We start from the raw sequence: 13,116 nt of genomic DNA on the forward strand, positions 1-13,116 counted from the left end.
ATAAGGTCCGCTCTTCTCTTCATAAGGTCCGCTCTTCTCTTCATAAAGGTCGCTCTTCTCTTCATAAGGTCCGCTCTTCTCTTCATAAGGTCCGCTCTTCTCTTCATAAGGTCCGCTCTTCTCTTCATAAAGGTCGCTCTTCTCTTCATAAAGGTCGCTCTTCTCTTCATAAAGGTCGCTCTTCTCTTCATAAGGTCCGCTCTTCTCTTCATAAAGGTCGCTCTTCTCTTCATAAGGTCCGCTCTTCTCTTCATAAGGTCCGCTCTTCTCTTCATAAGGTCCGCTCTTCTCTTCATAAAGGTCGCTCTTCTCTTCATAAGGTCCGCTCTTCTCTTCATAAGGTCCGCTCTTCTCTTCATAAAGGTCGCTCTTCTCTTCATAAGGTCGCTCTTCTCTTCATAAGGTCCGCTCTTCTCTTCATAAAGGTCGCTCTTCTCTTCATAAAGGTCGCTCTTCTCGTCATAAAGTTCACTTTTCTCTTCATAAAGTTAATTCTCTTTATAAAGTTCACTCTTCTCATCATAAAGTTCACTCTTCTCTTCACTTCCCACATTTTCTGTCTCGTTATTCTGTTGCAGGTTTTTTTGTGGGTTGTTTCTTTGCTTTGTTAACAGGTTTTGTTAGAAACAGTGCTCATTGTTGCAATATTTACAAACAATATTTAAGTCTACAGGTGAATTCATTTTCATGAATTATATGATGCTGTAATTAGATTGCCTATGTAGCTATGCAATTATGTTTTTATTATAGAGGTGTTAACGTGATTTGGGTGTGATCTGTCTGTGTGTAAAATGCAGAAAATGTACCTTTGTCATACTGTTTTATAAGAGTTATGTTTCACTTATGAAAAATTGTATATTATGACCATTGAGCTGTTTGGATTAGTCATATGCAGATATGAGCATGCAGCTGTTACAGGCTTCCGAGTGTTTATTGGAGAAGGCAGTTTTATTATGACTGATGATATTATTATTATTATTATTATTATTATTATTATTATTATTATGATTACTGCCGTGGTAAGTGGTAGCAGACCTACGGTCGTCCAGGGCCCTGTACAGATGATCTCTGCATAGAGAGATAAGCTTATACTTAACGACACATGCAAATCTGCTCATGACACACGAGACAGCCCACAAGAGAGCAAGAAACCAGCTGGAGCGAGAGTCGGAGGGATCAGAGTGAGAGTGGGTGGGATCAGAGTGAGAGTGGGAGGGATCAAAGTGAGAGTGGGTGGGATCAGAGTGAGAGTGGAAGGGATCAGAGTGAGAGTGGGAGGGATCAGAGTGAGAGTGGGCGGGATCAAAGTGTTAGTGGGAAGGATCAGAGTGAGAGTGGGAGGGATTAGAGTTCTTTCACATGCAACCATGGCCTACAATATAAAACATTCTCCATCCATAACCAACTGCTTATTCAAGTGTGTGTAGGTGTGCATGTGTGTGGGAATAAACAAACAAAGCAGAAGAAGCATACACAAGCACAAACACATCAGCACTGCTGGGAAAATACTGGAGACATGAGAACAAAAACACAGAACGTGAACTGGTGGCCCTTGAGTGACAGGCAGAGGGGGAGGGCCCTGTTCTCAGATCTCTGTACACACAGTCAGCTGTAGATGTGCCTTTCAGATCAACACCAGTCAACTGTAAATTGCCTGGCTCACACACACACACACACACATATGTTTTGCACTTCACTCCACACATTCTCCACCATCAGTCACATCTCGCTGCATGCACACCTGTTTTGTTTTGAACACAAAGCCTATAATAATTCTTGTCATGTCATGCCGGAATAGTTTTCAGAACCCTCAGATAATTTGTGTGAGCAAAATATTAAAGGCTTTTTGGAGGAAGTATCCACATTGACTTCACTGAAATAATTGGTTTGGACTTCACCATTACGCTAGTGTATAACTCATAGAAGTCATGTTAATAACAAGGGTCTGTGTCTGTGTATGTGTGCGTGTGTCTGATGCACATTGTAGCCATGTGTATAAGTAAACCACATAAATCCTACATATTAAAAAATGCCAGTTCAGCCTACTAATTCTCTACTTTTTTATGACTGCTAAAGGTGTGTTTCAGCCTTCAGTCACAGAACACCGTCTTCTGCACGGCCTTCGTACACTCCTGTGGGGAAACAGAAAAAGAAAGACAAAACCCCCTTCCACAGGCTGAGAGTGTTAGGCTGGCAGTATGTGTAAGAGGAGTGTCACACACAGCAAGTCATCCTCATGAAACGCCATTAATTGGGGGGTAGATGGGTAGGAGAGAGGGAGGGATGACTAGGGCAGAAGGTTTTGGGGGAGGGGGAGGGCAGAGGATGATGGTAATAATCAAAGTTCAAAGTTGATTTGTCACATGCATAGTCATACACAGTATAACTGGCATGAAATGCTTTCTGTGACTGCTCTGCCCGTAGCCGAGGTGAGATACATAAAATATACAGATCAGGGAAGTGGATGTGGATTAATGAATAAATATGTCCAGATAAATAAAGAATGAAAAGGGAAGGTATAAATATGCATATATACATTGTACAATTTTACAGTTGATGGTTTCAGGAGAGTGGTTACAACATCTTCCGTGAAGAAGTGCTAGCAGACAGTGTGTGAGTCACACAGATATGATCAAGATCGTCTCGCTTTCCAGACATTGATGGACAGAGAGAGAGAGGGGGATGTGGGCTGGTCTATTCTCCCAGCCTGCTGCAACACTTGGTCTCATACGCTGTGTCATGGATTATACAGTCAAACATCTCTCCTTCACATCACACCCTTGTAACACACATCATTGTAAACCTCTCAAAATACAGACCATTACCCACCAAAACACACAACCACATACATCCGTCGGAGCCCGGTGCCCTCAAAACACAAATACGTATTTTACACATTATTCGGATGTGCTTCCAGTGCACACATTCGCACATCGTATGTCATAAACATGTCAACAACTGTTTGTTGAAAAGGTTTTTAGTTATTACATCAGAAGGCGCATGCCAGCTTTTTTGTGCTTGGAGGTGATCTGCACACATCTCAGCTTCATACCACCATTACAACGCATTCCTCTGTCTGGGGGAAACCCTTCTTCTGAGCTGTCGTCAAGTGCTGAAGACACAAATCAAGGGAAAGTAAACAGTAACACAGCATCTGATTGTTTACCGAGTTATTATTTGGTCATATTATATGACCTGATATTGCATATTATCACGGGATAATCTGCCAATAATACCAATTAACAGATAAAGTTGATTGCTCTGTCATTTTGACTAAATATTCCTGTCTTTAAATCAAATATTGAGAGTAGAGAGAAGAGGAAAGGAGAGGACATTTATTCTGCCTCTTATGTAGGCCAGGATAGCATTTACTCGCGCATATTCTTGCTTCTGAAACTGCTTCTAATGAGACACACACAGAGCCAGGAGCAGATGAGAGAGAGAGTGTGTGTGTGTGTGTGTGTGTGTGTGTGTGGTGGTGGTGGTGGGGCTCTGTATACTGGGGCTCTGTATACTGTACACAACTCTAATTACTCTCCACATCTGCTCACAGTTCGCATGCTAAGCTGCAATTTGCTTGCGCATGTGTTTGGGATCTGAGTAGTCTGGCTGCAGAGACAGATCGGTGTGTGTGTGTGTGTGTGTGTGTGTGTGTGTGTGTGTGTGTGGTGTGTGTGTGGGTGTGTGTGGGTGGGTGTGTGTGTGGGCGTGCGTGCGTGTGGTGTGTGTGTGTGTGTGCGTGCATGTGCGTGTGGTGTGTGTGCGTGTGTGTGCGTGTGTGTGCGTGTGGTGTGTGTGTGTGTGTGCGTGTGGTGTGTGTGTGCGTGTGTGTGTGTGTGTGTGTGTATGTGAGTAGTGCTGAGAGGCTTAACTCCAGAGAGCTGTTTCCTCTCGATTATGTTATTAGAACCACACAAATCAAGGCCTGTTATTGTTGCTGTTGTCATTGTAATCTGCATGTTTTTCTCTTGCTTTCTTGCGCTGCCTCTGTGTATGTCTCACTCTCTCTCAGTATATGTCTCACTCTCTTCCTCTGTATCTGTCTCACTGTCTCCTGCGTACATGTGTATCTGTCTCCCTCCCTATGTGTATGCCTCACTATCTCCCACTGTATCTGTCTCACTCTCTCCCTCTGTCTCCCTCTCTCAAACAGTGTATTCACAACTGCCTTCACACAGTGCTGTTTACAACTGCCTTCCCGCATATGCTGTTTATAGGTCTTATCTATGAATGGAAAACAGACTCAGAGGAGGTCACTTCAAATAAATACATTATGATTATGCTGTAAACATTAGTTACTGATCAACATCTGTATTTTTATTGCAGGACCTGTTTAGTTGTGTAAGCAGCTTTGATATATTGTCAACAGATCAACTCGAATCAAAATCAACTTTTTGTTGTGAGAATTCAGCTATATTTGGAAGCAGAGTTTATGCAGTGAGTTTACTAAATTGTGTCCTTTGCATCTCTGTCTGAAAGGATTAAGGATTTCACACACCCCGCCATCTCAGTGCCGAACGGTATCGTTATTTGATGCTTAAAGATGAAACCCTTGCCCGTGTTGTTTCAGAGCTAGCCCTGAGGGCGGAGCCTGTCCCACACGAAACAACAGTTTACGGTTGCCATGGCTAAATGGAATCCATGTGTTGCTCATGGCAGCGGTGCTAACAGGCTATAATGGTGGTAATAATATTTGTTTTAGTTCTTTGTGCACAGATCTCAGCCTCACAAATGGCCACGAGAGCAAAACAACAGGGCCGTCTATGCCTGAAAGCTGACACCCTGGGCACACTTTTGATTTTTGATTCTGTCACACACATACCCACAGAAAAGGAAAAATTAGGAAAGTGGTCAACCTGATTTTACTTCGTCATCCGTCCAAAAACAATGGTATCAGAAAATATGTGTTCATTTATTCCCACACTAAACCTACTGAGCATGACAGTAAATGCTGTGAAAACACAACTGATGGTAACACAGTATTGGCACAACTCAAAGCAACCACAGAGCACACCATCAAAAGCCACATGATCAACTGCATGATTTTGTACATGTAATACAGCAATATTACCACTGATGTTATGTAACTAGGTACTAGGTTTATCGGGTAAGGTACACTTAGAAAGTGCTACTGATGTTAGTGCATCATCAAAGTGAGTCAGGGCCGGTGTTTGTTATTGTCTTGATGATTACATATTTCAGACATCTTTTTATGCTCTTTCAGTGTAATAGCATTCAGTGAGTAAAGCTGTGTGTCATCTCAGGATCTCCCTATTTGGTATAAAGCATCAACCTGGTGTAACTATATGCAACACCTGTCTCTGAGATCATGGACTCCACTTCCCAGAATTCCTTGTCCCTGACCACACCCTCTAGTACTCTCATTCTTTCCAGCTCACCAGTAACTAATCAAACCTATTCTTTGTTAGTCAACTTACATGTTTCACCATGTTTATGAGCTGTTTAACCTTTTCTGTTGACTGTATCCTCTATTTTTGATCTTTGACAGTATTTGCATTATTCTCTTATGCTCTCTGTATTGGTCTATCCTGTGGGTTTTTGCCTTTATTGTGTTTTTGACTATTAACTGGGTTTTTGATTACCCTTTTGCCTCTGGACTGCACTGTTTTCTGACTAAACTTAATGAGTTAAACATTTTAAACTAAACATGACTGGAATCCTCGAGCAAGCCTGACATATTGGAAATGGGTGTAACACACTAACCCAGACGTTACATTTATATTTTACATTCATTGAATTTGTCAGGCGATCTTATACAGAGCAACTTACCTGTTGATCAGTATGACAGCACTTTCCTATGAAATGAACCCATGACCTTGGTGTTGCTGGCAGCTTGCTGCTCTAGCATACATCAGTGGTTTAGACCATTTCAGATGGAATTTTAACCCATATTTTAATTCTGTTTCCCTAATCTAGATTATGACATCTGGCCTGCAAGAGTCCTACTCTAATAAGACATTCTAAAATCTGACTGAGGTTAAAAGTGTGGGTGAGGGGAAAAGACTGGATTTGAAAAGTGAGGGTAACTTTCTCAGAGGAAACTTAAACAGTGCTCAGGATTGTGAAGGAGAGGAGAGGTGAGGAGCAGAGAGGAGAGGAGAGGAGAGGAGCAGAGAGGAGAGGAGAGGAGAGGAGCAGAGAGGAGAGGAGAGGAGAGGTGAGGAGCAGAGAGGAGAGCAGAGGAGCAGAGAGGAGAGGAGAGGTGAGGAGCAGAGAGGAGAGGAGAGGAGGAGAGGAGAGGAGAGGTGAGGAGCAGAGAGGAGAGGAGAGGTGAGGAGCAGAGAGGAGAGGAGAGGAGCAGAGAGGAGAGGAGAGGAGAGGTGAGGAGCAGAGAGGAGAGGAGAGGTGAGGAGCAGAGAGGAGAGGAGAGGAGCAGAGAGGAGAGGAGAGGAGAGGTGAGGAGCAGAGAGGAGGTGAGCAGAGAGGAGAGGTGAGGTGAGGAGCAGAGAGGAGAGGTGAGACTGATAGACCAGTTGTGTTATAATTTTATAGGCAGGTATAGTCAGGTACAGTTCTATACTCAGTTTTTAAACAGGACTCACTTCTATATTGCATAACCGTGCTGATTTTAGGTTGATCGCTGCATTTTTCCAGGCTGCCATGTAACTCCCACAGCACAGGAAGAATTTACAGCCCTGACTGGAGATAAAACAGGTTACACCAGAGGACTTCAGGCAGACTGCTGTCCAAAGTGCTGGGAAACCTATTCCTCATCTTGATGTAGGATTAAGTGCTTGATTCACAATGTGCTCTTCCACTGTTATGCAAAGAATTGTAAAACACACACACACACACACACACACACACACACACACACACACACACACACACACACACACACACACACACACACTCAAAGAACCCAGATGATTGGTGAGATGAGAGAAGTACTTAGTGCCTGTCCCCTACACTACAGAGAGTTCTACTCCACTATCGCTGTTCTGGGAACTGTCGTTGATCTGTGTATTCACAATGAAAAAGAGGCACATACAGGTCAGCATGAGGACAGAAAGAAGAGAGTAAGAGGGAAAGCGAGAGAACATTACTCCAGGCTGACAACACTCCGTGCCTCTGTAACCATTCCCTGATTACTTCGCATGATTTCCCCATGTGAGACACTTACCTACACCAACACACAGCCGCTTGCTGGTCTTAGGTCTGTGTATGTGTATGTGTGTGTGTGTGTGTGTGCGTGCGTGTGCGTGTGTTTTCTTTTGATGAATCCTCTGAATGCGTGAGAGTTTAAGGGGCCTGTAACACTTCACCTTCTGATAGTTCCAGTGTCAACATTTAAAGCAATGTGTACTTCCATGGGAGACTAGACAAAATTGGACAAAATCGCATGGGTTGTTACCATATGGTAAATCTATAACCTCTGTGTGTGCCCATGTGTGCGTGCATGAGAATACACATATGGTTGCGTGCAAGTTTATTGTGTGTGTGTGTGCGTGTGTGTGTGCGTGCACTTGGTCTGCCTTTGCACTCTCCTGTGCTGGAGGGTGGTTTTGATGTACAAAAACGGCCCCCTGAATGCAAATTGATATATAAAAAGAGAAACAAGCGTAACCCTTGTAAAAATGGCTAGTCACGCATCTTGCACGCACGGGGCTACTCGGCACGTTAATGATGCGGAGTGAGAGCTGGCAGCGTTTGCGCGCGAGGCACCAACTTTCCGTGACATATTAAAATTTGTAGTATTGTAGACCAACGTAAATCACACAACCCGCTGTGAAAAAAGCTTTGCAAAACACACCAAAGCGACGCGCTGGACACACATTAAAGGAGCCGTCAGTGAAAGCATTCCACGCGTTGTCTCTGCGTAAAACAGTTTCTGTTAACTAAAATTTAGTGGTTAATAAAAAATTATGTACATATGTTTGACAGGGAGACAATACCATTGCGTTAGATTTGGTAAATATTTATGAATATTTATGAAGTAAATATAAAAGGATACCTTTTTGCCTTATATATATACATACACATATAGTGTAGTATCTTAGCTGTTCCCAGGACTGCACCCTTCTGGACAGAAATCTCGGGTGTTGTTCCTGGGATCTGCTGGAGCCACTCTCCCAGTTTGGGGGTCATAGCCTCTAGTGCTCCGATTACCAATTATCATGGGAACCACTGTGTAGACCACTATCTATATAACTGCAGTGGTAGAGATAGTATTTTATTCTTTTATTTAGTATTTTATTTAGTGGTAGAGATAATATTTTATTTTAGTGGCTGTTAAATTTACAAGTTAACAAATAAAACAAACACATTGAAAACACGGTCCTCGCACATTTGATGTTTGACATAAAAGAGGTCTTAGTTATTAGGTTTATGTGAAAGAAATATGATGTTTGGAGACTATTTTTGAACAGGTACACACACACACACACACACACACACACGTCTTCATTTCTCTCTCTCTCTATGTGTAGATTTATAACTTTTAAGATCACTGCCATTCGCTTTATTTTAAGATTGCTACATCATGTCCTAGAAAAAAAAGTTCTATATTCCATCATTTCACCCCAAAGACTATAAAATAACGTTTTAGAAAACAATTTTGCTTGCGGCATTAATACAGCTTATTATTTGTGTTCCTTACACAGTACTTATTTAACAACAGATTAATGATGCACTCTACATAGCAACTGCTAAACTAATTTAAAGTCTGACTATTTCACTTAATTCGGACTTTTTTGATTATGGGATTACATCGCCATCTAGAGTTAAATGCTGGAGTTGTGTTATTTGCTAAATAATCCAAGTGCAGGTATAGGTTGGTTGGAGCCATATACAGCCCCGACAAAGACGTTTTGCTGAATATAGAAAAGGAATCTCATTTAGAACTATTCTTGTACATGTTTTGTAAAACAGTTCCTGGCATACAAGTCACTCTGAGATAACGTGTGTATCTGTGTGTGTGCGTGTGTATGTGATGATCAGCCAGTGTAGAACAATGTGACTGAAGGTCATGTCACAATGCAGTTTGTAGTTGAGTTTATGGCTGTTTGCAACTGTTTGTACTGCTATGCTTCATGCTATGTTCACTAAAAATACTGTAGTGTTCAGAATGTTTCTTGCAGAATATTCTACATTCCACAGAGGACTTTGGACCGGCAGTGCAAGGGAAGGTATATGACACAAACCCACAGGAGCAGGAAATCCATTTGCAACTGATGGAAGAAGAAATTAGATGAAGAAATGTTATCCAGGGTTGGATGAAAAATGTTATGGACTGTGTGTGTGTATATATATATATATATATATATATATATATATATATATATATATATATATATATATATATATATATAACTGCAACGTAGTACATAATGTTATTTTGTTAAGAAATTAACTAAACAAAACAAAATATATTTTATCATCCAGGAATTTGATACATGAAAGATTGTTTATTTTCATTATAGTGTTGGTGTGACAGTCGTGTCGAAGGAGTGAGGTGCCTTGACAAGTTTCTCTAATCAAACCGGTCTTTAATAATATGACATACAAAGCGAAAACAACAACGCGACGAACAAAGTAAGACTCACGAAACAGTAACAGTGCGACCCTCAACATTAAAGGACACTTCTTGACTTAGTTTACGTAACAAACGCTGGGTTAAACACCGACACCAGATAAGAGAACAATAGGGATTCAAGTACACGCGTTAACGAGGAACATAACTACAAACAGGTGTAACAGTCAGTACATCAGGGGCGTGGCCACGGACAGGCACACACAAGCGGGGAGGAGTCTAGGAGAGAGGGTCGTGCCGTGACAGATGGATTATGTTAAAGAAGTTGGGCGAATCTGGCAGTGTGAGCTATATCCAACACTATGTTCCCTGCCTTTGTATAAACGTAATTGTAATGAGGTGAGATACAGGTGTGAGCCTTGGCATTTATTGACGTAACTAATGAACAATAAATGAAAATAAAACATGATTACAAAACAATTAACTTGGAACACACTACGAGATTCCAAACACACAAACATATTTCAAAACAATGAATTGACACGGAGGACTGGAAACCGGAGGAATGAATCAGGGAAGGAAAGGATGCACAGGTGAGACAAATGACAGAAGCGAGGCTTGGCATGACTGGGGGGCGGGGCTATGGAGGAGCAAAATAAAGAGCACATTGAAAGGAGAGACAGGAAAACAAAAGGGTCATGTGACAATCAGTGCCACAAGAGGAGGAACAATTACACCATCCCCAATCTGGAGAAGAGAGGAGACTGGACATTGAAGATGGACAGAGGACTGGGAGAAGACAGGGGAAAAAGTCCCGATGAGGAACACAGGACAGACAGTGAGTTGAAAGGGCAGCCAGACAAGGAACTGCAAAGTGAATTGGGGAGCAGGATGGGCAGGAATTCTGGGAGCTGGGGAAGAGGAATGTGTGCCAGCCTGCAGTTCTGGGGGTTACAGTACCAGACCTCATGTGAGCAGGGCGTGGGAAAGGCATCCTCCAGAGAGCAAGGCGTGGCCGAGATGGCGCCCCTTTGAAGGCAGGATGCAGCGGATGTCGGCACCTTCCTGGAGTCAATGTGCTGCGGAGATGGCAGCCTCAGGAAGGCAGGGTGCAGGAATGTCACTTTCCTCAGGGGAGCAGGGCACAGAGACAGCACCCTCTGCTTGGCAGGGTATGATCACAGGGTGTTGGCAATGCTGAAGCATGGAAGGAGAGCCAGACAAACAGACTCCTGCACCAGACAGCTACTGGAGGTTGGCGGGGGATGCCTGCATGAATCAGGTACTGTTGGGTCATTGGGGAGAAGCAGTCTGCTCCCACTTCATCAGAAGAGGCAGAAGATGAGGAAGCCTGGTGGAGAGGTTCGCCTCATACAGCTATACAGGATACGGGCAAGCCTATGCTCTCCCCACCCCGAGGTACCCGTGCCCGTTAGCTGACCACCCCGTCACCAAACAGATTTGCATTTCTTGACAGTGGTCTCAGACATTGACACGCAGACAGGCATCGAACACGAGCTGACTCAGGCTGGCTCACTAATTCTGTGAGCCTTGGTGTTTAAAATTAACAGACAAACAAAAACCAACCCCAAAAGCAAAACGGGTTTGCAATAGCATCCAAACAATAACCAACGCAGAAGATTGAAAACAAGATGAGTAAATACAAGTGGGAATCAGGGAAGGACATGTGAGACAAATGACAGACATAAAGATTGGCAGGAGTGGGGGGCGGTGCTAGGGAGGACCGAAACAAAGAGCACATGGAAGTAAAAGACAGGAAAGCAAAGAGATCATGTGACAATCAGCGCCACATGAGGTGGAAACATCGATGAAGGGGACCTGTAACATCTATCTGAGCTGCACTGCCTGTTAGGTAGGGCACATCACTGCCTGTTAGGTAGGGCACTTCACTGCCTGTTAGGTAGGGCACATCACTGCCTGTTAGGTAGGGCACATCACTGCCTGTTAGGTAGGGCACATCACATGCTATTAGTCGGGGAACTTAAAGGAGCCTTGTATTTTTACTTCTTTATGTTACAGTATAAAAAGCCATTAGTGGGATCAGGGCCACCAATGTATCCACAGGAACACAATTGCCCATCTGACACAATGTTCTTTTGATGGTTCTCATGTTGTGTCTGCATTACACACTGTTGCCAATATAACACAATACAGTCACTTCCTGGACCCAAACACTTCTGCAAATTGAAATCACATTCCTTCACTCTAGCAGGTTTCCTTCCAGTGGGAAGCTATATGTCTGCATATGCTGACATCTGAAAGGTATTTCTCTTTAGAACATGTTCATTTGTAGCCAGACTGCATTGTTGGATGCTATAGAAGACTCAAATGTCCTGGATTTGGATATTTAATGTCCATATTTGCAATAGCATGTTCTTGTGTTTCTGTATTTGTACATTTCAAAGTGGTGTGTGTTGCTTTCTAAGATTGACTGGGAAAATATACAATATATCCTATATTATAGCATACTTCCTGTAAGGCTGTCATATCACTGCCTTGTTTTGAGTACCACATTTTATACTCAACTGCTTTGATGTTTCAGAAATGCACTGCTCACAGCACTCTGACCTGCTGTCTCTTTGGAATGTTCCAGTTATGGGAGCCACAGTAGATCAGCTCATATTAGTCTGAACTCTGCAACCCTCAGGTGAAGACCATGGTTCACGACAACATCATTTATCATTTATAGCTCATTTAAAATTCTTCCTCAGTGCCTTTCCCATCACCAAAGATTTAATTTGCGCTTTTATAGTGCTTTGGTTGTTGCAATACAATAAGTGGATTTTCATTATTTGTCTGAGAACAATCAAAAGGTTTCTATAGGTTTAGTTTACTTCATCAGTTTAGGTGCCTGGTTTAGCAGCTGTTGCTTTTAACATGAAATACACATAAACATGAACATGTATGTAAGAAACGTATGTCATTTGTAATTTTGGTGAATTAAAAGAAAATGAAATTACACTTTAATTCAGATGAGTTACATTATATTAGTTTTATAAAGGGTTCAAATAGGAGCTTAGTTTTGAGACATATCATGTATCGAGAAAACTGTAATGTTAATTAACTATGTTCTGTTACTGTAGACTAATCTTTACCGTATCAGAATGTATTATAGTATTAGTACAGTTCTTCTGCAGAGAAGAATATAGAGGGAATTAACAAAGCTAGATTTCACAAACTAGCAGTTACCTGTAACTTAATTTAAAGCCATATACTTAAAAGACAAAAGTTAGTAGACAGTCAAACACACCACAAGCACATACATTCAAACGGATAACAGAAAAAAGACAGAATGACAAACATAGTGTTAAAAAGCCTGCTGAAGACATTTCAAAAAATGTGTCTGATTTACTGCATTAGAGTGAGTGTCTTAAATCAAAACAATGTTTTATTTTGTGGAATCCCCTGAGCAGGTTTAATTTTGACAGCCTGCTGTCCTGAGATCAGTCAGAACACTGAGATCTAAAGGCTTTCTCTCAATTGCTCTCAATCTCAAGCATTCATTCTTTTATACACATCATTGCTTTTTAAGCAGACCCGTTTTATCTATAATAAAGAAGCCTGAGGTCATTAGAACAGAAAAAACGAGTACATTTAGAGAT

This window comes from Electrophorus electricus, chromosome 6 (genome assembly GCF_041902795.1).
Source record: "Electrophorus electricus isolate QZ-2024a chromosome 6, ASM4190279v1, whole genome shotgun sequence".
Taxonomy (NCBI): Eukaryota; Metazoa; Chordata; class Actinopteri; order Gymnotiformes; family Gymnotidae; genus Electrophorus; species Electrophorus electricus.